The following is a 25,697-nucleotide window of genomic DNA, read 5'->3' as shown; positions in this document are numbered from 1 at the left end:
GTTTGGTTAGGTTGTTTGCTTTCCCCCTCTCTGTAATCGATTTGTTGCTAAAAAGCGCTTTTAAAGACCTTAAAATGTTCCTTGAAATGCCAAGCATATTTTCGGAAATGTGTGTTTGACCTCGAGCATATTGCGTAGCGTTAATTAAATGTGAGGGTGTCAATTGTATTGAATGGAGTAGAGTTTTGGGCATTATGTGGTATTTAATTTTGCTTTACATGGAATATAGTTACATTCAAAGCAAGGTAGACTTACCAAGAGCTTATAAAATTTATTTTTTATAGTAGAGGAAGCATCGAAAGCTGGAACTTTAATCCGCTAAACCTAACCTACTCCTAGCTCAAGACTCTCGCTCGGAACCACCTATTAAGTATTGCTTCGTGAGAGGGACGGAACATTTAAATCTCCGCTATTGTGCGGACTGACGGTCGCCTAATCTGTTGAAAATGTCTAAGTTTTGTCATTATGAAAGCGGACGCTTCAGAATTCCATTTCTCAGTGGATTGACACATGAGTGCCGTTAAATTATCGACCGTAAAACTACCACCGAGTATGGTTTTAAGTTTTTCCTTTGTATTTGAAAAGCGAAAACAATAAAATAATACAGGTCAGAGTCTTCTATATACTCTGTACACGTCGGACAGTTCGGACTAATGTTATTGTGGAGTCTGTAAAGGCAGCGTCTAAAGCACACATGTTCACTAAGTATTTGCGTCAGATGGAAATTCAAGTTCCCATGTCGTCTTTGGATGAGGATTGTCATCGCCGCAGCCACATTTTAATGCTCTTGTTTCTCTCCTCTGTTTTTGCTGATACTATTTTAAGCGCCGATAGTTTGTATAATCGCTGGAGTTGATCTCCCTGGATGTCAATGGGTGGCATACTGGCTAATACTTCAGCAGCGTTGCAATTATTTGTTTAGCATACGCTTTTATATCCATTTTGGTGCTGCATACGGAATTAGGGAACTCATTGCTTTTGCTATTAAAAATCGTCGGCTGGAACGCACACAACTTCTGTTGGCCAATATTCTATATAGAGCGTTATATATATTGTTTGCTTTACCGGAAGTATAAGCTAGGTGTTCCTTAAATTTAATTTTGAGTCCAATATTTCTTCCAGATACTTCAGCTGCGGCTGTAAAGAAATCTCGTACTCCCGTATAGCGAGCTCTGCTCGTTTTTTCTCCTTCCTGGTGCTTATGAATAAAACTTCTGTTTTGAGCAGAGCTGGTTCCAGACTCACACACGAGAACCATTGGCACCCATTACATTTTTTTCTTAGGTCGACTAATTGCTTGGCCACTGCTACCACCATGAGATCGCTCGCCCAATGCAATTAGTTTCACGTTTTCTGTTTGCTGTCTCTTACGTCATACATGAGGTTCGATAATAGTGGGCCTAATACTGAGCCTTCGGGTACTCCACTCGAGACAGAGTAGCTCTTAGAGCCTTCTTCCGTGCCTCAAATCAGCCTTCTGTTTTTAAAATAACTCTTTATAAAGTTTATGAGGTATTCGCGATCGCGTATTTATCCAAGACTTTGGTTATGTGTGCCCTTTTTCCCCGTTGAACGCATTTTTGACATCCAGGGTAATCAGCACGCAGTACTTTTTTGGGCTAACTTTCCATGTTTTGTCACTTACTGCACATTGCGCAGTATCAATAACTTCTCGCAGTCTGTCAATAGTGGATATCCTTTTTTATAAAGCTGTATTGTGTCTCTGCTAATCCGCCGGCTTTTTAGATTGCTAATTCCAAGGAGTTTCGTACACTTTACCTAATGCGCCGAGTATACACAAAAGTCGGTACGATGAAGGTTCTTCAGGTGGTTACCATCCTTCACAAGTGTTGAGCGCACGGTTAGCGAGCTCAATGTTAATATCGGAGCGAATACTGCTACCTTCGTGGCAGACACTTCCCCTTGGAAAGCGCCTAAAACTATACTTGCAAAATTAATGATCCCAGAAGGACCTCTAGCATCGAAAAACAAATATTGTTCAAATAAATGTACCTATGCAAGCAATTATATAAAAATTTAGGCAAAAGCAGTCATAATAATATTAAAAATTGAAAAAAGGCGAACACAAAACTATTTTCACTCTCACAAAAAAAAAACTTTGCATAATTTTAGGGTGTTAGTGTTATTTTAATAAATGCTTGTACTTCAAGCATCATATGTCAGAAAGGTTGACAAAATCAACCTTTTCGAAAACCATTCGAAACTTGATAAATTTGTGCGGCCGAATAATGAAAAACGTGTGCGTCTGTATGTAAAATGATTAATTTCGTGCAAGAGCCGGTCAAACCCACTTTCGCACATCAAAGAGAAAAACTACTGAACTGCAACAAACCGGCTATTTAAATAATTTCTAAAACTATGCTTGAAATGTGAGAGTATTCCTGCCCACCGATATGAGAAATGGCTTTTAAGGCTCAGGTGACATGCCCTCAGGTCCAAATTGAAGTCATCACCTCACACATACAACAAGCGACATTAAGCATTCCAAGCAGAACTATATATCACACTTCTCCGGTAACACTCCCGCCTCAATACCCATGACGCATACTAAACGCTTTTTTAATAAGTCTACGGGGATTCGCTGACCCACTATCACAACTACTACTGTGACGCCGCTGAAGTATTTCGAATTCGTAAAAATACTTAACTCATAGACCATTTTTATTGGGTCGCAGAGAGGGAGTTTTGAACAATCACATACATATTCACACACACATACATGCACGTGTATTTGAAAAAGGTCAACTAAATTTCAGACACATGCGTCGCACCTTTATGCCTTCATATGTCTATATGTCCAGATATCTCTGTATTTTCTCTTTTTCTGCAATTTTTAATACCCTAACAGCCACAGTTTTTCTTGTTGTTGCAATTGCAATTGAGCACTCGGGTATTTCATGCACGTAACCAAATTGTTTGCATTTCAACGGAGGTGAGCAAGGCTGGGGGTTAAGACCCAACACTCGCGCAGTCACACGTCCTCTCTCCAATTGACAATTTCGAAAGTGCGTGTATGTGGATATTCTTGTTGTTGTTGTTGCAATTTGCGTAAATTCCATGTGTGCAGGGGCGATTTGAAATTTAAGGTATGTTGACAACTTGCCTAAGTAGAATTTTGTTTGTTGTTGTCGGTATTTACGTCAGAGTTGTTGCTCCGTCCGGATATTGTCAATTCCCGGCGGGATTACTTACCTTCGTGCCCTACATTCCATATTTGCATAAGTAGTCTGGGTTTGTTGTAAGTGCTATGTTCACCTGTTTTTCACTCTTGGCTTCAACAGTAGTTTTTGTTTGCCCTTTTTTCTTGGCTTGAATGTCAGACTGAAGTTTACTCTCTTTTACTGCGAAGTTTTTGGAGTAAAAATATTCCCGACAGTTGCTTATTTGTGTCCTTAATGAAATAATAGTCATAGTTCTGTTGCATTGCGAGTAAGTTCACATTTTTCTGGCAATATTTTTGAAATTTAGATAGGCGGGTGGAAATACTAAGAAGACAATACTCGTTTATATAACATCCGGCTTAGGAACAGTGAACATGATACTTACAGTATTATATTAAGCAGATGTGATACTTAACCCCTGACTTAAGTTGTTGCCGATAAATATTATAAAATATCTTTATCTTTAACTCTTTCGTTACCTTCATACTCAGCATGATCTTTTTTCTTGTCTTCGCCTTTATTGTTGACTTAAACTTAAACTTAAACTTAAACTTAAACATACACTTAAACTTAAACTTGAACTTAAACTTAAACTTAAACTTAAACTTAAACTTAAACTTAAACTTAAACTTAAACTTAAACTTAAACTTAAACTTAAACTTAAACTTAAACTTAAACTTAAACTTAAACTTAAACTTAAACTTAAACTTAAAGTTAGACTTAGACTTAGACTTAAACTTAAATTTAAACTTTAACTTAAACTCAAACTTAAACGTAAACTTAAACTTAAACTTAAACTTAAACTTAAACTTAAACGTAAACTTAAATCTAAACTTAAACTTAGACTTGAACTTAAACTTAAACTTAGACTTAAACTTAAACTTAAACCTAAACTTAAACTTAGACTTAGACTTAGACTTAGACTTAGACTTAGACTTAGACTTAGACTTAGACTTAAACTTAGACTTAGACTTAGACTTAGACTTAGACTTAGACTTAGACTTAGACTTAGACTTAGACTTAGACTTAGACTAAAACTAAAACTTAAATTTAACCTTAAACTTAAATTTAAACTTAATCATCAAGTTTAAATTTAGTTTTATTTTTATTTTTGTGCTAAAAATATCAGCATTCATTCGTTGACTGGACGCTTCAACCAACATAACAATACTGTACACTTTTACTAAGGAAAACATACCTGCTCTTATAAATATATATACTATATAGGTATTTTCATATCAAACACACATCATCTCAAAAATAAAATTGTAAAAACTACCGCATAGCATACTTCAGGGCTCATTTGAGTAGGGTTTGACAATAGAGTTAACACAATGAAATATAAAACCCGCAAATATTTGTTGTAGGCATCACCGAAAAAGATTAAAAAACAGATATGTAGCGCCACGAAAGTGTTAGGGTCAAGTGCGTGCGTAGATCCATATGTATGTATGTGTGCGTTTTTTCGGTGTTAAATCGGTTAAACGCCTAATAACAAACATACAAACATATTTGCTCAACACTAAACTGTGCGCGGCATATGGGTTTTGTATGTAAGTTGATATTTTTCGCATTAACTATTCAATTTGTTTGTGTCAACAAGTTCACGTGAGCGAGGTTAGACCGGTTTGATTATGTCACTGCATTTTGTGGGTCTTCGTAGAATTTTTTTAATAATAACTTCGGTCGGACAGTTGAATTGCAAATGAATGCCAACTTATTTGTTTGAGCATTTGCGGTCAACCCAAAGTTAATTTGACGAAATTAAATTCTCCACCCGCCTGAGGTTGAGAGGTTCTCCCTGAGGTTGAGAGGTTCTCACGGAATGGATAAAAAGAGAATTAGCTTATGCGGACAGGTGTTAGGGTTAAATTATTAACAATAATGTGACAGTGGAATATTAATATTTTTTCAACTGCTTTTGCTGACAGACAGGTCACGTGTCACGAAATATTATCACAGAGTTGATAAGTCAGCTCTCGTGACTAGTTCTTCAGCCATTCAATATTTTTCCGAATTAACTAAAAATTGATAAAATTGAAAATCTGCTGCATATAAAGCTTTCAGAATATAATGAAATCTTTCGGTCTAGCAGGCAGACATTGTATGACATTTTGTGCGCGCCAATAACTACGCAATATTTGTTTCATATTTAGATTGCCTGCAACGTGGTGTTGAATTTTATTGCTCAGCCTTCTATTTTGCACAGCATTGTATACCTTTGCACGAATCAATGCATAAATATAAAAATTTATAGGCATTCGCTGGCGTCACGTGGAGCGCGCTCGCCAAATGGAGTGTGGCTAAGCGCCTTAACGTATGCTAAACATACACAGCGTGAAACGAGAAAGCAACACGCTTTCCAGTTCTCACTAACACATATGCAATGTATGCATTATGTGTATATGTGAAGAGTATATAGGTATGAAGAGTATATATGTATGTAAGTATTTAAACGTAACATCTAGCCCTGTGGGCTGTTTTCATTTGTTGTGGCAATCACGGCTCAACGTAGGCGGCTTTATTGTTAGTGCGCGCCCACGCTGCGTTTGTTTGCTTTAAAAATACCGCAATTGTTTTTTCAGGAGCCTGAAGCGTTCAATACTGGTTTCACGTCTTTGTTTTGTTTTTGTAAGTGTGTTGAATATTTATTTTAACTAAATTTTTTTTTTTTCAAATTAAAAAAAATTTGCAAGTTAATTTCGCAAAATAACATCTTAGAGACCACTATTTAAAAAATATAAAACATTTTGAAAAATCCATGTAGGAAAAGGTTTTGTCTACAATAATTTGTGCTCTCTCAGGATTTTATTTTTTAAATCTTTCCGATCATAACAATTATTGTAAAGTAAACACCTATTGTTATTCTGGGCGAGTGCTTGCGACTTCTTTTATATCGAAAACAGGATGTTCTCTAAAAATACATCATTGAAGGAAATATCTTCGAGCATTTCTTAACACTAAAATTCAGAAACGGCCTAATATAGGAAAGAAGCAATTAAAATTTTCTGCTTTAATTTTTATTTGATGTATACTCAGAACAATATTCTAACCAAACCTCTTTTAATAGCTCACAATATTTCAATATGTAATATGGTAAATTTATCCTGATGATTCTTATTACTATTCCAAGGTACATATGTACGAGTATATCCAAAAAACATAAGTAAATATGTTTTTAAATGTTTCTATTAAAATATCTTAAAATCACAGCAAATTTACCAAAACAAAAAGTAGTTTCACGTATTTCACAACAAGTCTTTATTATCGCTTTCAGATTAGGCCACTTAGCCAATATAGACATGCCAACACCTATTCCAATTTTCCATACGTTATAAGCCCTGGCAGGGATGGCCTTCATGGAATGCATCTAATGGCTTTTGATGAGATTCGTGGACACAAGGCTCATACCTCGAAGCGGATTTTTCAGTTTCGAAAACCGAGAAAAAATCATAGGGTGTCAAGTCTGTCGATTCGGGAATACAAGTAGATCGAACTGATTTTAATTTGACTTAGCTTTTTTTGATTTCTTCTTCTAATTTTTTTGATTTACCAGTAACTATTTTTGGATCACCATTCGCAGGTTTGTTGGACAATATTCACGGCAGACTCATAAACCCACTTATCGTCACCAGCAATGATGCATTTGAAGAATGCAGGGTTCTCAGCTACGCTGTCAAGCATCTTTATTGCGATCTCGTAACAAAACATTCATGCTCTTAGTACAAGTTTCGCATTGTTGTTACCCAAAACATTAACCAAAATGGTTGAGTTGATCCATAAGAGATGTTGATATTCTCTATTGTCTCTCTGATATCAACACGGCGATTTTCAAACACTGTTTCTTCACTTTTTCTGTTTCGTTGTTATCATCAGTATCAGAGGTAAAATCACAATTCGTATGATGCACGTTTTCGATGACTTAACGACCTTTATGCTTTGTCCTACTCAAATACTTGTAATGTAGACTCACCAAAATACTCCATCAGCATTTTCGACTTTTGCGTAACCGTATTTCCATTGTAAACACACGATTTCCTCGAAGATATTTATATTGAATTATAAAGAAAAGTTGATTACTGATATGGACGACTTTCAGATGAGAGCTGCTATATAGCCGAAGCACCATTTTATTGAATTTTTCTTCTATTAGAGCAGTTTAATGTGAAGCGATTGCAGCTGATGGAACTGAATCTATTTAAATAAATAGGAAAGTAGCAATGACTTAATTCTGATCTAGCCCATTTTCAAATTTAAGTATTAGGATGTCATATACAAAATATGGAAAAGGTCTGTCGAGTAGTTACTGAGTTATGAAATTTCAACCAAAAGCCTTGCGCTCAATATTGTTCATATACAATACTTTCACGATTTTCTTCGTTAGGTGTTTACTGTTGTTATTGTGTGGTATCAATAAATACGTACAACACCATCCTGACTTCGATTAAGGTAGTGGAGATCGGCGAGAGTTAAGAAAAGATTGTAACTTGACCGAAAACAATTGATAACTCTTTCTACTTAATGTCTGATTACGAAATTTTTAATAACGTCTTTTCAAAGCAAAATGAGCCAGTGGCACCACATACTTTATATAAAATTTTCTAACCAAGAAGCAGAAGTATTTCTTTTTCAGCGGGCAAGAGTTTTATCGGTCGAAAATAATTATATATACGCCCATTTACGAGTCGAAAACATATAGAGTAAACTTTTCGAGAATGAAGAGTTCCATTATTCCTACTAAGTATAACTAACTTTAGGACTGTAGCGAGGAGCAACTCACAAGAAAATAAGCGAGAAAATAAATAAATGAAGCAATAAAATATCCATTTTTATTGCTATGCCATTATTTCTATTAACAACTCAAACAACTTCATGTCAATGGCATTCCAAACCGAGTCACGAAATTAATTTCGCCACAGCGTCACTTGGATACTCAATCACTTTTTGCTAATTGTTAATTGCACAACTTCGATCGTAACACTAAATTTACATTCGCCGAGAATCGTGGCGACACCGATTATAAAACCACTAACGAAAGCACCAACATTTGATGGCACCACATAAATGGAATAGTGTTGATCTCTTGGCCTCCACAAGCATGTTGTTGCACCTTCGAACAGCTTTGATTGCAGCGCTCACTTTATTTTATCGTCTCTCGGCAGCCGCCGCCAACACATGCATCGTGTCTACTTACGGGGTACAGACGACTTAGCATAAACTGCGCTTTAGTATGCTAATAAAAATGTTATTAGCTCTTTCCTGCGTAGGACCGCTGGATGGTTGACTGTCATGCCGTGCCTGATAAGACAATTTCTTTTTTCACCTAGTTTCTCTTCGTTGCTCATTTTTATGTTTTTATTTTTTTTTTTCACTTTTTAGTGATAAAAAATAACTGTTTATGTAGGTGCGTGTGTGTGTGTCTAACTGTTTGTCAATGTGGCTTTTGCATTGCGAAAATAATTTGTCTTTCGTCGAAGTTTATTGGTGTGCGAAAAGCGATAAAATATCTGCGCGAGTTCTGCTGAAATTTCCATTCGCTTCAGCTTAGCAGTTTTAGTGAAATTCACGTTTATATAATTGGTTTTCTGTTTACGATCGTTTCTCATTCGCAGTCTAAAGTTTTTATGCATTTTTGGCGTGTTATTTCTCTTTTGTTTATTATGCGAATAGTCCACCAAAGCAAATACCATCAATTGATTTCTTGCAGTCTTTGAACTAAAAAATTTGTGGTGGATTTCTAGTGAACTAGTTTTATTCTAAAATAGAAAAATATGAGTGTGAGAAGTTAAGACATTATTAAAATTACCACTGGTAGGATACTGAATAGCGTACTTCGCTGAAATAAAAATTGAAATGAGGCGGGAATTACCTTTTTTATGCGTATATTTTCCTCATTTAAATTAAATAATCAGACAGCTATCTGGTCAATCAATTTCCAACTGATCTGCAACGAATCGTGGCAGACAACGAATTGTCCCAAACGGTTATTTCCCTTTAGCAAAGCCGAAATTTATAAAAAAATATTCACAACAGTATTTGCATATCATTTATGGTCCAAATATTCATAACGAAAGTTAAATAAGGCCACTACATGTATATGTATCCAGCAACAAAACCCACAGAGCCGTATATTCGACATATTACTATTGCATTGAAGCATTTTCCCATTTAATTATTTCGTGTAGTAAAATTGTTGATGGTATTTGGGGTACCTTAATGAAACTCAGAGGCCATGTATTTCTGTTAATAATACTACATATATCTACTAAAACCTCAAATATATAAAATGTGGTCAATACTACACCTATCACTCATATAATTAAAGATTTCCCAACTTCCTTTGACCTTGTACCGTATATATTGGTCAATATGAAAGATATTTAACAGAATTAACTAAGTATATAATATTGGACATAATTTAGTTAAATGCGAAAATATGTGAAATTCGAAGATGTGAAATTAGTATACTTGGCCTACAATATTAGAGCTTTTGAATGAGAACCACGAAAAGACAGCACTGTAAAATTTGTTTGGTTGGTTACATGAGACCATTCATAAATTCATGGCAAGATCGGATAGAAATGCAGATAGAAAAACGTTTTTTTAACAATATCGACTATTTGACTTTTACGCGGTAAAAGACTGCAGAACTTGTCGACAGCGAAGTACACAACAACATTGATAAAATTTCTAAAGAAGTTGCACTATTTATGACATAAAAACTATCCCAACAAGCCGATAAACGCTTCAAATATTATCCAAGAAGCAGCGTATTTGCAATTATCTATATGTTTTTCATATTAGAAAAATCAAAATAATTATTAAAATTTGGAATCTGAAATATTTTAGTGATATAATGGTGAAATTTGAATTGAGCATTATTTTGAATTATAAAGCCAGTTCAGAGGATTATTTCTTCTGTGCAGCGATACGATCCTGGAATTCAATATCATGTAGAATGGGTTCATCGCTATCAAAGAAAGGAACATGCAGCACTTAGACTTTTGACTGATTTTAACTTTTCGCTAGGTTGTGGGACAAGTTTTGTCGTTTGATAAGAAAAACACGATTTTGTGATTCCAACTATATATTAATATACAGTATAATCTCCCTGAACATTAATACACTTGCTCCAACGATCCTCCATTCTGTGGATCTTATGGCTGAAGTGAGAATCCGGAAGGTCTGCAAAATACACTTCAACAGCCGTTAGGACCTCTTCATTTTCATTTAATTTCATTTCAAAACGGTTGTCACGCTTACATTTTTTGAGTTCTGGGAACAATTGGAAGTCGCTGGGGGTCAAATCTGGTGAATACGGTGGATGCGCCAACAATTCGAACTTTAATTCATGGATTTTAGCTATTGTCAAAACGCTCTTGCGACATGATGCATTGCCCTGATGAAAAAAGGCTTTTTTTCTTCTGCAAACCGGGTAATTTTTCACGAATTTTATCTTTCGACTAGTCCAAAAAGTTACAATAATATTCAGAATTAATTGTTTTACCAGTTTGCAAGTAATCTACAAAGAAAATTCCTGTCGCATACCAAAAAACTGATGCCATAACCTTCTTGCCCGATTTCCGGACACAAACTCGTTTCGAAGCCGAACAATCAGGACCACACCACTCTTTAGCTTCTTGTTTTGATTCAGTATCATGGTGATAGACCCAAGGCTCAGCCATAGTGATGAACCGATACACAAAATCCACGTTATCCTTGTCAAAATGCTCCAAATGTTGCTGAGAAAGTCGCATTCGAATGTGTTTTTGTTCCATTGTTAGTGAATGCGGCATCCGTTGTGCACACAGCTTTCTAAAACCCAAAATTTCACTTAAAATATGCCTTACACTGCCTAATGAGATGTGTAGAGCCTCTACTAAATCTCTTTCAGCCAATCGACGATCTTCCAAAACCATATCCTCTATTTTGGTTATCATTTCTGGCGTTGATGCGCTTTTTGGACGCCCTTCACGTGGATCGTCTTCAAGGCTTGTACGATCACGTTTAAATTCAGCAACCCATCTTTCTACTGTTCTAATTGTGGGTGAACAATCATTCTACACTTTCGACATTCGTTCGTGATTTTCTTTTGGTGTTACACCTTCCAAAAATAAGAATTTTATCACTGCACGATATTCAATTTTTTAGCAAAGTCCTCTCTTATCGAACGACAAAAGTTATTGAACAGCCTGGTACATCTCGAGCTCGAGATCTTTTACGAGCTCTACTCGATGTCGTTTGAAAAGATTCAGATCTTTTGGTAGGAGTTTAACATTGTCACGCTTCATATCCAAAACATTAAAAAAATGGTGGAGTGAATGCATAAGAGATGTTGAGATTCGCTGCTATCTCTCTGATGTTAACAATTTTGATGATTTGTTTTCACTGAGTACTTTTTGTCACTCAATTACTTGTATTTGTGATAAAGCAGACTCTCCAGAACACTTCGGCAAAATTTTCATCGACTCCTTAGTCATGATTCCTGTTTAAATTTTTACATGAAAAAAAATCGCAAAGTAAACCGTTCACGTCCTGATAGTTATAGGTTTGGTTGCGTCCTTCGACATTAGATTAAGGCAGGCTTAGAATTTAGCTGTCAGAGACTTTGTTTCAAGCAACATAGGTCGTCCGTCAACAACTTTCGGAAACTTATTTTCGGAGTTTGACTCGAAATGCGTTCTTAGGAAACAGGTGGTTGTTTCAATATTTGTATGCGTACGTATTGCCCTGGAATACAGGATGTGCTACCCAAAAACCTTTCTATGCCTTTTTTTTTGGAAGCGAGACATTTTCTAGATTATTAAACTTCTTGGTGAGTAATCGATATCGATACCTCAAACACTGAGAGACTAGTTTGCATTAAACACATGTGCGGTCGGACAACCGGTTTCTAGTCGACACGCAAACGATTAATATAGATATTTTATACAAGGAGCGTTCCAGAGTAAACAGGACCTTTTGAATCTAGCTCCCAATGGTGGCGCCATCTATACGCCGACTGGTGCGTTGGAAGCTGCTATCTTTATCGATTGTCCATTGAGAATTTCATGACATTTCATAGATTATAAGTGAAGTTATTGCGTTTTAAGTGTCAGTATGTTTTGTGTTATCGGTGCGAAAATGAACTTCGAACAAAGAGCCAACATTAAATTTTGTTTTAAAATTGGTAAAACTTTTACCGAAACATTTCAATTGATGAAACAAGTTTATGGCGATGATTGCCCATTCCGTAGCAGAGTGCACGAGTGGTTTCGACGTTTTGAAAGTGGTCGTGAAAACATAAATTATGATCAACATGTGGGCCAATCAAAATCCGTGATCACCGGAAATTCCATCGAAACTGTGCGTGGATTCATCAAAAATCAGCCGAAATCATCATTGAAATTCATGGAAATGGAATTGAACATCTCCAAAACATCGATTTATCGCATTTTAACCAAACATTTGGGCTTGCGAAAGGTGTGTGCACGGTTTGTTCCGCACAAATTGACTGACGACCGAAAATTGCTCAGAATCCAACATTCGAAGGACGATTATTTGACCAAAAATCACATTTTAACCATTAACCACTCGCCGTATTCACCTGATATGGCACCGTGCGTCTTTTTCCTTTTCGGAAAAATGCATTTGCCATGCAGACATAAGGCCATTCAAAAGGCTTGACCGATAAGGAAAGCTAAAATGCTCATTTGACATGCTTTTGGATCGTGCAAAAAGCTGTTTTGAAGCAGAAGGAGACTTGTTTGAATATAATAAATTCATTTTGCTGAAAAAACCATTTGTTCTGTTTTTTTTTTTTAACTGTTTACTTTGGCGGCACCATGTATATATATATATTTTTAACGAGCTACAACTCTCGTTCTCTGTTCAAAGTATAAAACTTGGAAATAAAGCTTTTGGATCGTGAAAAAACATTTGAAGATTTTTTCGTTAAAGCAATTTTTATTATAAATATTATATAAAATTTGGTGCTAATGAGCTCCATACATTGCGATCTGCATCTGCAAATTCTTAAAACATAATAAAACCATACATACATACCAAGCACGTATACATGCATACATATGTATACACACACACATCTGATTTACTGCAAATGACGAAATAAAATAAATTGAAAATCTAAATTGTGCATAAGTATACAATTATTGCAGTAATTAAAATGATTTATACTTATGCGCACAACAACGCTACAACTTGTAATTGCAGCATAACAACACAACAAAAAACTACAACAATCTGGCACAAGTGTTGGCGAAGGAAATGAGGTCTACATGAGATGGCTTGTTGCTACGCCAAGTAAGTCCTTAATGATTATGTAAGCATGCGGTAGAACGCCAAGTGCGAAACCGCAGCTAAGCACCCAACAACAACAACCAAAACAACAAAAAGAGCACCAAGCGAACTTCAAGCGCTTCAATTGCTGCACTTGTCTGCGTTTTCGGTTTTACCTTTGTTCAAAACACATTTATGCCATTGTTGTTGTTGCTGCTGTTGTGTTGTTAAAATGCGGTTTATTGTTGCTATGTCAGTTTCCTATGCAATAACAACAGCAACAACAAAAATAACGCGAACACATTACGACTGTCTAACGACCTTAATGTACGCACTTTGACGCCGTCACTGGAAACAGCCTCAACTTGGCATTTGTGGTTGTTGTTGCTGTTGGCGACCTGAGTACCGCGCTTAATTGGACTTGCGGCTGGCACTCGCTAGTGAGATGTGAAATATGAAATGAGCACGCCGAAAGGTACTTCCACCGCTGGTTGGTTGAAAAGTGAAAACTCGTAAGCTTCGATGCTCTTGTTGTTGCTGTTGTTGTTGCTACTGCTGCTGCCGTTGATGATGCGTTAGTAAGCGTTTAAGTGTCTTTAAAGCTGTGCTTGTTTCGCCTGAAAGTATACTTTGCGGCGTGCGCCAATTTAACCTTGATTTCCGCTTTAGTGCTCATTCTTCAGGCAGCGCACAGCTGAATTTCACGGCGCAGCGCCAGCATTTGGTTATTGGAGTATAAAAAATTTAATTATGAACCGCGATTATTATAACGGTATTTCAAAAATTATTGCGTGCCTTGTATATGGTTGGAAGGGGGGTGGGGGCAGAAAAATGTGCGTAAGCGCGCAAGTGCTGCGCTTTGATGTGGCGTAAGTGAGTCACTAATTTAATTTCTTTCAATTTGCAGCGGTGTTATTGTTGTAGCTCTGCAATATTAAGCAGCAGTACTAATAGCTTTAAATGAGAGGAAATATAGTTAGAATTAGATGACTTAAATTTTGTTAATGAATATGTAAGGAACACCCCGCGTGGGTTGCCTCTTGGTTACGAGGTTAAATGTGCTCCGGGTGATTGTTAAAGACGACGCAGAGCAGGAAGACAAAAGTTCATCGTGAAGTGTTTCTTGGCATTTTTGGCATCAGATTTTTGAATATAATTCAAGCTTCAAAGAAAAGCGAGTAAAGCTAGTGATGACGTAAAACATTTTGGTGACAGGAAGGCAGTTCGCAGATAGATATACGGCGTAGGTACTAAGTATACCATTGAATTTTTTACTTGAACGTTTATTTACGAAAGGGTATAAAATTTTCCCATCTTTTCGATAGTTTTTTTACTTCATCCCAAAGGAATTGCGCCGGATTGATGAACAAAAATGGATCTAGTAAATTTTTTGTTACCCTATTTTGATACCATATTCCAGTGAGGGCGTTGTGCATCAGCCCGAACAAATGGAGCCAAAAGAGGCAAGGTCTTAACTATTAGAAGAGTGTGGCAAATTTTCTAGCCGCCGTTTTCTAAATATTTTCTAACCAGTCTTTTAACAAGCGGCCAAGCTTTGCTATAATGGGAAATATATTGACTCCTGTCTAGCCTCAAATTTCGAGCATTTTTCAACAATCGCTTGCTTCAGTTTGATGAGTTGTTATCAGTAAGTAATGGTTCTCCCAGTTTTACAAGTTCGTAATACAGCACGCCCTTCTTATTCCACCAAATGCAGAGCATTACCTTGCTGTGACATATATTTGGTTCTGCGTAGAGCCCAGGTTTTTGGCAACAATCTTTATCTTTCAGTTTCTCATCTTCAAATTTGTTTGGCTCCTAGTACGTTGGTTGTCTTCAAATTCAAATTCGATAATTTTTAATAGTGCTATCGCCCGAATTAGGATTTTTGACCTTCACATGGGATGACAAAATGGCGGCTTCCGAAAACAGTAATTTTTTTGTAAAAAATCTGCACTACACAGTGACCTAAAAATCGTAATTCTTAGCAAAAATCTTATTTTTCCTGTCATTACCTGACCACTATATCTGCGAAAGTCGTCAAACCGAACGCTCCAGTCACTTCCTCAGGTTTCCTGTGATATTTTCAGAAATTTTCTTTTTTTATTATTTTGGGAGCTTCAAACACGTCATTTCAATCTTCAGTGGAATTCTCTCTGTGGATCCTGGTCGTTGATTCCTATGCAGTCGATGTAACGGTTATAGTCAAAGGAAAGTGCCAAAGAGCCTTTTACGAATGAACGTAGGGGTTTCTTAGCGTTGCAACAAATTGAGTACACGGTCTCGCCATCAACACAAAAAAAAAAAAAATGAGATGGTATTATTCACTAGAAGATACAAGATCCCCGTAGCACCACTACCGCAAATGGGAGACACACGTCTGCAACCAGCGGATACAATCAAATATCTAGGGCTCATCCTAGATATGATAGAAGAGCAAAAAAAGGCATCGATTGCCTTGTACTGCAGTAGAGGAGCGGAATCTCTCACCGAAAGTGGTCCCCTGGCTCTACGACACCATCCTCAAGCTCATTATGTTACATGGAATCTTTATGTGGTGGAGGACTCTAAAAATACCACTTTTAGAAAAAAAAGTGTCTCTCGGGCCATCCCTGAGCTCATTGAGCACACTTGCGGGGATGGTCAAAGGAAAGAGTGACTTCGAAAGTAGGGCCGTCGCCTTGGGGAGGGGCAGAGGGCGTTGCAAGGCTTAGGGGCGTCAAAACGGGTTTGAACTCAATTCAACAAAGGTCAAAATTGTGTCAAAAGTGTACAAGATATAGGGCGAAAATGGGCCTTTTTATAGCTTTTAATAAGATGTCTTGTAAATTTACTATAAATTTCCTCAAAAACCGTATTGTGGGAATTTTGGAACTTCAGAATTTGCGTGGCTTCTAGTTCCTAAATTTTATATATGTACTTAATATCGAAGATATTTTGTAAAAATTCACTTTTGTTTGAACCACCTCATGAAACTTGTAGGTAGGTAGATAAAGGGGGCGGCAGAACATCCTTGGCCCCGGGCGCCCAAAGTTGTAGCTATGCCACTGGGTGGGGCTCATCAGCATGTCTGCAGTTATTTCCGGTAGACATCGTCGGAAAGTGTATGACTGCGAAAGTGGCCATCAGACTCAGAGAGTCTGGGTTCCTGAACAAACACGGGTAGGTCAAAGCTTGGGAGAAGGTTGGTGTAGGGGTTTACTGTAAGGAGCTCTCTATAAACTCTAGCTTCAGACTATTCTTCCAGGCAGAGGTTGCAGTCATTAAAATAGCAGTAGATTCACTGCTGCCGGCTGCAGCCTCCTTTAGAGAAAAGACCATTCAATCAGATAGCAGAGCATCGATACTAGCCTTGAACTTATAAACATCGAGTTTTTTAATTCAAACGTGAAAGTAACCTCTTAAATAATGCAAAAATATTTCAAGATTCGTATAATTAAATAAAATTTTAAATAATAAATATTTTTCATAAAGAGTGCCGAAGCCAGAAAACTCTTTAGGGGTATTCAGACCAGTTTTGTTACTTCTTTAGTCGTTACTCGGTAATTTTTTATGTGCGTTCTGTTTTTTGCAAAATTGACAGATTATCGTTTTACTAAGTAACGAAGTGCCAGACAGGCAAGCATGATAGTTTTTTCGTTACTTGGTAAGATCAATCAGCTGTTTGGTTTGCGTTGTTGCCTCCAGAGTTAACTTGATTCATTGCGAAAAAATACATTTGCTGTTTTTGACAAATTTTTCAAGTGTACGTATTTAATAAAATTGAATCACCTGTTTTGGAAAAAAAATTTATATCCACTACTGAGGTAGAGCAAAAAGTAAGTTAAGTATTTTAACGAAGTATCAACTAACGAATTACCAGTTTAACAAGTTCAGTCTGAATTCCCCCATTAGATTTTAGTTTGTAATTTCTTTATCTAAACATTAAAGTTTTAACGAAATAACTAAACAGAAAATCTATTCTAACTTCGTTCAAACTTCAGACCAGGAAGTCTTACAGTCATTGCCTTATTGGCCTCCAAGCTGCAGAAGTTTAAATGTGAAATGTAAAGACCATAATTTTATTTTCAGCGCCATAATTTAACGTTTCCTTTAATGTTTGAATTTGCGCAGCGCGCCGTCATCAGTGTCCACCGCAACCACCAACGACCCACCAACTTCTCTACTTTATGTCACATGTGCACTCAGGCATGCTTTACACCGGAAAAAATTCATTGTCACCTATAATTAAGTGTATACACCCACACACACACACACACACACACATACTCATACAGGCTAATGCCGGCGTTTTGACTGTAGGCCACACAATTTTCTAAAACCCCCAGCAGCTGTGGCATTATTGCGCTGCGATTGCGAAGTGCATGCTCAGTGACCATTATTTGCCATTTGCCGTGGATCACCGGGAGGCGGGAGAGCGCAGGAGGAAGTGAAATTAATATTGTACTTGCCGGCGAACAAAAGTGTTTGCATAAGCACGCGCGCGCTTGTGTGTGTGTATGAGTTTATGAAAGGCTGTAGAAATTACACAAATTGCTAGTTGAGGCAAATTTTGCCTATGCTTCACATGCCACATGCCACATGCACACTCCGTGCCACATGCGTGTGTTCCACCACTCACTTATCTCTCTAAACACGATTATGTTTATGTTTAGCGATAGTTGTCGTCTAGCTGCAGTATAACGGTAAAGTGTCACTAAGCTATGGCAGCCACTCAGCGACATTTCCGTTTCCCCCGCGAAATGTCCATGCAACGCCCCTTGCGCGTTGATGGCGCATTGGCGTGAGCAAACTTAATCGAATAAAAGTGCAAATTTCCTCGTGACAATGAAAATGTGCCCTTTACGGTATCTCTCTAAACTTGTGCGTATGGATGTGTTGCTAGTGGTGGGCGTGTGTTCAACATGAATGCGCACATGCATGAGTTAATATGGGCAGTTATGTAAATATACATATGTAGAGGGTGAACTATACATTTATTACACAAATACACGCGCGCGAAGGTGTTCACATGGCGTGGACACTGCGTGGTCATTGAGATATTCGTGGGTGCTGGCTAACCGCTAACTATTACACGGTGAAAAATTTGATGCAATTCAATTGTCAAAGTATTCTCGGATTCTCTTTTTTTTTAGTTGGTATTTATTTATGGAAATGCACTCATGATCAAAATTGACCCGGACTAGTCCGCGCATAAAACAAATCGATAAAAAAATGCGTATATTGGGTTAATGGACTCACAAGGTGTTTCCCTGGAGCTGTACGGATGCATAAATGTCACGAGGCAAGTTTTTGATTATTTCGGAAAATTTACTAAATGTTTTGTGCCACTCTGACTAATTAAATCTTTACTATAGTTTTAGTACTCGGGGATGTTATTGTTGTTGTATTCTAGTTTTAGTCCTCTGAGATGTTGTTGTTGTTGTTGTAACGGCAAAAAACACTCTTTGAACGCCTTGATGCTATATTCTGGCTGACCTACGGTCTTCACGTCCTTCAAATTCTGTACTCGATTTTAGTTTTCGGTTTGCACAATGAATAGGATTAGCTAATTTACGAATCTGGGTCGGGTGGATGTGGCCCTACTAAGTTAAATGAAAAACACGTATCAGAAATGGCTGTCTAAGTCTAACCTCACAATTACCCCCGTCCCATTAAAACCTTGACAGACCACAGAGTACGTTGGCCTCGTCGTGACTAACCATAAGTCCTAGGTTAGTGAACACTAATGGCATTAATGGTATTGAGTTACTTTGTGATAAGGCTAAAATGGGTTCTAGGCAACAGCCTAATAGAAGATAACTGCAAGGCTGGCGAGCTGACAAAAAAAGACGCTACGCTACTTCAGTAGAATGGGAACGGATCAGTGCCTCTCTCTCTTTCTAGGTTCTACTACTGGAAATCTGGACTTCGCGAAAGGTTAGCCAGCGCTAGGCTACCGTCAGTTCTCTGCCCAATCGTTTTGACGGTGTACAGCTAAATTTAGTGACCTCTTCGCGCTCAGTAAAGGTACCTGTTGATGTTTAATAGCCTTCGCGAAAGATGAGTTATATTAACGCGGATTGAAGTAAAAAGCGTGCTATGCGGTCGAATTCCTTTATTGAAGAGTAAGATAAAACGGAAGCTGGTTTGACAGCAAGCACATAAGTGCTGCCCATGAAGCTTCAAACATATGTTTAGAAAGATGATGCCAGATAGGCGCGAACAGTATCCTTACCCTAATTGTGGAGGTTTTAACTGGTCTTAGTCTTACACCGAGTCGTGGACATCTAGTCCACGTGGTAATTTTAAGAATATTACCGAATGCCAGTTGTAGAAGTGGTTTGAAGATGTCGAGGTAGAAATATCTCATAACTTCTTTCTTGACTGTTCCGCATTTGCGGCATCGAAGCTTAATCGCCTTGCAGTTACATTTTCAGTCATCTCGTTGAGCTGGAGAGATTAGCAATAAAAATAGGTAGATTTCGATTGGCATCTAAACGCTTTGCCAATTAAAAAAATCTGATTACAGATCTCTATCCATTCTATTTTATGTCTTAACAAAAGATTGTATAACCCCATCTTCAGGAGCAGCTATTGCACCTAATCCGACCTAACTCTAGTACCTTTGCTAGAATACTAGAGCTGAACGTAGAGTTCAAAGTAATGCCAGGGACATTTCTGCCTATGTAGTAAATGATAAATAGGACCGAGATATCACCTCAGCGTTCGACTTTTTCCTGCGGGGATATGTAAAGTCTGACTTTAGTCAAGTCTTTAGTTATTATTAAAAAATTCACAAAGTTCAATTTTACGGTCATTTTTTGATTTGTCTACAACTTTTTCATAAGATATATGACTTTTAGTAAATGCATATAGTATGTATATCTAGGAAATATTTGAACTCTTTGATAACTATTGAAGCAGTTTTGTTGAATTTTATTTTTATTTGAATACTTTTTCATTAATTTTAATATATGACTATCTTTAAATATTTTTTCATATAGTCTAATGTATTTATTTTAATTGTTTAATTAAATACATTTATTTGTGGCAGTGTATTTGCAAATATCCCACCGCTGCCGACACGCTCCAAAGCTGTTCAATTATTTACACAATTCTGCCGGCGCGTACGTCTTGTATTCCCCCAGCGCACGCATAACGGTGCATATTTCATTGCACATTTCCGCATCCGATTACAGCAGCTGCACATCAGCGACACGCTGCCAGGCGATAGGCCCGTTAGGCAGGGCAAGCCAAGCAAAAGCAAGGCAAGGCGCGTCAAGCAGCACGCAAACACTTCTATAGACACACACACACACATATACAACCAGGCACCCATATTCAAACACAATACATGTGTGTTGACAGCGTTCATTTATAATATTTGCTTGCCTGCGCCCTTCCGCCGTCCCCTAACCGCATTCACCACTGCCCCTCACCCACACTTCGTGATTTTCAAAAGCTGTTGCGGGAGTGTTCATTTCATTGCTTCGCTGTGCGTAATTCTATTGTTGTTGTTGCTCTCTTTTCATACCAGCGAAATGTCATTTCATCAGCCTGTAACAGCCTGTCAGCGAAGGGAGGGTTGCTTATTCCCATTTTATTCCCGTTATTGCCAACGGCTGTTGCTAGTTTGCCTGCAATCATTTTGCTCGGCTCGGCGCCGCTGCTGTGACACGCATTTTATTACGTTGAGTGTTGCATGCCACCATCAGATGCTTCATTGTTGCCACTATTATTATATTCGTTTTGCACAACACACCTGATATTCGCGTCAATTGTTGCTGTTTTTGTTGGCTGCTCAAACATTAAACGCTAACATGCAATTTATTACACCGACAGCCGCGTGTCGGGTTATATTTCCCATCAGCACGAGCTGTATGTACTTGCATGTGGCCACAATTGGTGTGAGTAAGCACATTGTTGCTGAAGCGCCAGGTTTTAGATTTAGAAAAAGGTGGTAAAACAATTCCGGCTAAAGGCCCTTTTTTGTTGAAGCAAACAAAAAATATATATCAAATAAGCAGTTTATAGCATTGAATATTGCTAAAATTGACTACATAGATGTAAGTTTAAATGAAAGGACAGTTATACCAGGTTGTTCGACTAGCCCAAAATTGCTCAATAATTTTTTTTTTGTTTTGTTGGTACACTCTTCATATGAACGTATGTGAAGTTTCATTTCAATCTGTCAATTCATTCTTTGTTTACAAGCCATTTAGTGTCGCCGTGACACAGTATTTTTTTTACAATGGAAAAAATTGAATATCGTGCAGTGATAAAATGTTTATTTTTGAAGGTGTCACCTGCAATTCGAACAGTAGAAAGATGGGTTGCTGAATTTAAAGGTGGTCGTACAAGCTTTGAAGACGATCCGCGTGAAGAACGTCCAAAAAACACATTAACACCAGAAATCATAACCAAAATACAGGATATGGTTTTGGAAGATCGTCGTTTAACTAAAAGAGATTTAGTAGAGGCTCCACACATCTTATTAGGAAGTGTGAGGCTTATTTTATGTGCAATTTTTTTTTGGTTTAGAAAGCTGTGTGCACAATGGGTGCCACATTTGCTAACAATGAAAGAAAAACACACGAATGCGACTTTCTCAGCAACATTTGGAGCATTTGGAAAAGGATAAAGTGGATTTTGTGCGTCAATTCATCACTATGGATGAGACTTAAGTCTATCGCCATGATTCTGAATCAAAAGAAAGGGCAAAGAGTGGTGTGAACCTGGTTGTTCTTCTTCGAAACTAGTTCGTGTCCGGAAATCGGGCAAGAAGGTTATGGCATCAGTTTTTTGGGATGCGAAAGGAATTTTCTTTGTAGATTACTTGCAAGCTGGTAAAACAATTAATTCTGAATATTAATGCAACTTTTTGGACTAGTCGAAAGAAAAAATTCGTGAAAAACGATCAGGTTTGCAGAAGAAAAAAATTCTTTTTCATCAGGGCAATGCATCGTGTCGCAAGAGCATTTTGACAATGGCTAAAATCCATGAATCAAAGTTCGAATTGTTGGAGCATCCACCGTATTCACCAGATTTGACCCCAGCGACTTCCATTTGTTTCCAGAACTCAAAATATGTATGCGTGGCAAGCGTTTTTCATCAAATGAAGAGATCATAACGGCTGTTGAAGCGTATTTTGCAGACCTTCCGAATTCTCACTTCAGGGATAGGATCCACAGATTGAAGAATCATTGGACCAAGTGTATTAATGTGCAGGGAGATTATACTAAATAATAGAGTGTATTTTGAGTCATAAAAATGTGTTTTTTTTTTATCAAACGACAAAACTTATTGAACAACCTGGTATATAACTCATACACCATCCAACACAAAGGGTTTGTGAGAAAAACGAAAATCATTATATGTAGTAAATATATGAGAGTTGAGGGTAGAATCGACCAGATTTGATGTAGTTTGACAATACCACATACCATTAACATGCCACAGAAAAATAAAATGTTCCCTTGGTTTCATTTAGGTACCTCACATACAATCCCAAACATGTGAAGTAAAGTTAGACAGATGTTCGAAAATTCTGGTATTAGTTTTATAGGGCTAGGTTAAATTTTGGCCGAATTTTATTTATTTTAGGCACAAAGATAAACTGTTTTGAGTAATACACGCTCTCTCATTATCATTGAAATTACTCACATATTGACCGATATGTACGGAATAAAGTCAACCAGAAGTTCGCAAATCTTTATATTAGGTATATGGTGGCTCAGACTCAACCAATTTTTGCTACACAGAGATGTTATTAACAAGAAAATATTCTCTCTGAATTTCAATTGTACATCCAACACATTGACCGACATTTTCGGTCAGAAGTCAGCTATAGATGCAAGGGTTCACATATTCGGTACCTAGGGGCTTGGAACAAGTGTTAGCCGTTTGTGACATACACTAAAGCTATTATTTGTGCAAAGTTTCCTCTCGTTATATTAATGCTTATTGATTTGTATACTGGAAAGTGAAATTATTAAATGTAATCTAAAAATGTACTATGAGGAAAGTAGGCCTGGTTATCGTCTGATTTCGCCCATTTTCGCACTGCAACATAGGAATATGCAAAGAATTCCACGAATTAAATTTAGTAGAAATTAGTCTGGCGGTCCCCGAGATATACGAAATTGCATCTAGAAAACTACGCCCATCGTCCAAGTTTTAGCCCGGCTCCCACAAAACCCTGTCATACCATCTTTCGTGGTACACTACCCTGAGGTGAGCAAACGTTTGCACGTGTGCGAGACGTTCCTTGTCTTCCATATCCTATTCTCTATGTTTCAACTCATGAAACCATTCCCGACGCATTTTTTTACTGATACAACGGTCCCTATAAGTTTCTGCAACTATTTGACTGAGTTGCATTTTTTTCGAATGTAATCCAAAAAGTAGCTCTTCCCTCTTTTTCCCTTTTCTTTTTTGCCACTTTAACGCGCCACAACAAAGCACAGTAATTACAAATGAGCGAGATTGGGTAGATGCCTCAGCTGGCTATACAAGGTCTGTCGCAAAAGAAACAGAACTATTTAAATATAACTGTTTCTGGTGGCGCCATCTATTGGTGGGTATATGAAATAAAAAGTTTGATCTCTTGTTGACATTTCGTGAAAATTTTAAGACAATTGGATAACTACAATCGATGTTATCGATCAAAAAGTGATAGCAGCTTTTGGTCATCGGTTGTAAAATGCAAAGAGCAAATATTAAATTTTGTTTTAAACTTGGGAAAACGTTTACTGAAACATTTCAAATTATGAAAAAAGTTTATGGTGATCAGTGCCTGTCCCGTAGTAATATGCATGAGTGGTTTAAGCGATTCCAAGAAGGTCGTGAGGTCCTCTGTGACGATCAGAAGTCGGTCGTCTTCAGAAGTCAAAAATAAAGACAATGCTGATTTGTTTTTACGATTCCGAGGGTATTGTACACAGAGAGTTCGTCCCACATGGCCAAACGAGTAATGCTGTTTTTTACCTTGGTGGTATGAAGCGTCTTTTGTCGCGCGTTCGTCGTGCTCGACCACAATACCGTGAGACAGGGTCCTGGCGCCTGTTGCAAGAAAATGCGCCGTGTCATCGGTCGACGCTTGTCACTGATTTTTTGACAAAAAACTCCATATTAACCATGAATCACTCACCCTACTCACCTGATCTGGCACCCTGTGATTTTTACCTATTTGTAAAACTTCGTTTGCCCATGAAAGGACACTGGTTTCAGGACATTTCAGCTATCTAAAAGGCGACGACCGATATGCTCAAGAGCATTCCGAAAAATGACCTTAAACACTCATTTGAAATGCTAATTGACCGGACTAAACACTGTATCGAAGCACACGGAAATTACTTTGAATAAATAAATAAACTTTAGAAAAATATTAATTTTTTTTTGTTTTTTTTTTTAACAGTCCTGTTTCTTTTGCGACAGACCTTGTATAACATATGAAACATATGTATGTATTATATAGGGGAAAACGGCGGTTTTCTATTTGTACGCCTTTTGTAACCGGCCTTCCTTAACGTTTCAATAGTTTTGTTATAGAAATATCTTTCTCCTTTGCCTTGTAAATATTCATTTAGTGGGCACGGAAATCGTTGGAAACTATTAAAATGAATAGCAGATTTTCAGACCGTACTTTGAACCCGTACATCTAACTTTCCCTGGACTATACATTTGAATATCTAACTGTCAGTAAAAAGTTTCATTAAGGGTTCTAAATTGAATACTTTTTTGCAATGGTTTATCAAAGGCAATTTTCAGTCCATCTCTTTCTCCGTTTTAAAGGAAGGTGGTGTAATTCACTGCTGCATATAAAAACTCTGTCAATGTTTTATACCTTGAAAGGTGTATATTATCGTTGCCACGAAGTTCGTAATACCGAAAGGAAACCTCTGAGGCCATATAAATGTATAAATATATGTAGATGATCAACATGACAATGTTTGTTCGTATTTCTGTATATACGCGTATCCGTCAACTTTTGAGATATCGCTCGGAAATTTCGCACCTCTTTTTCTACCTATAGAGTTGTTCATTTGTCGGAACCACTTTAGTGTACCATATAGATGCCATACAAACTGAAGGATCAAAATCAAGTTTGTGTAAAAAAAAAACTCATTTAACAAGACATCCTGTCGATACTTGGCTTTGTAAAAGCAACGGTGTCGTCTCCTTACAAATTGCCCAGATCTTACTACTATAGCACATGGCTGCCATACATATCAAAATCAAGATCTCGTTTAGAAT

General features: G+C 37.4%; 3 protein-coding genes across 3 annotated transcripts in view; 2 read left to right on the top strand and 1 right to left on the bottom strand.

Moving 5' to 3' along the window:
* The window catches only part of LOC126751772 (acetylcholinesterase), a 454,065-nt gene that overhangs the window by 36,883 nt on the left and 391,485 nt on the right, over positions 1–25,697 (bottom strand). The window lies entirely within an intron of this gene.
* LOC126751768 (protein timeless homolog) overlaps positions 1–25,697 on the top strand; it is a 571,553-nt gene that overhangs the window by 429,494 nt on the left and 116,362 nt on the right. The window lies entirely within an intron of this gene.
* Positions 3,134–25,697, top strand: part of LOC126751778 (uridine phosphorylase 1) — a 453,502-nt gene continuing 430,938 nt past the window's right edge. Inside the window, exon 1 of the mRNA XM_050462311.1 lies at positions 3,134–3,145. The gene's annotated coding sequence lies outside the window, so the exon portion shown is untranslated. The remainder of the gene's footprint in view (positions 3,146–25,697) is intronic.

The sequence above is a fragment of the Bactrocera neohumeralis genome, chromosome 2 (assembly GCF_024586455.1).
Source record: "Bactrocera neohumeralis isolate Rockhampton chromosome 2, APGP_CSIRO_Bneo_wtdbg2-racon-allhic-juicebox.fasta_v2, whole genome shotgun sequence".
NCBI classification, from domain to species: domain Eukaryota; kingdom Metazoa; phylum Arthropoda; class Insecta; order Diptera; family Tephritidae; genus Bactrocera; species Bactrocera neohumeralis.
Note: the sequence above shows the minus strand (reverse complement) of the source record. Positions and strands in the feature narration are given on the sequence as shown.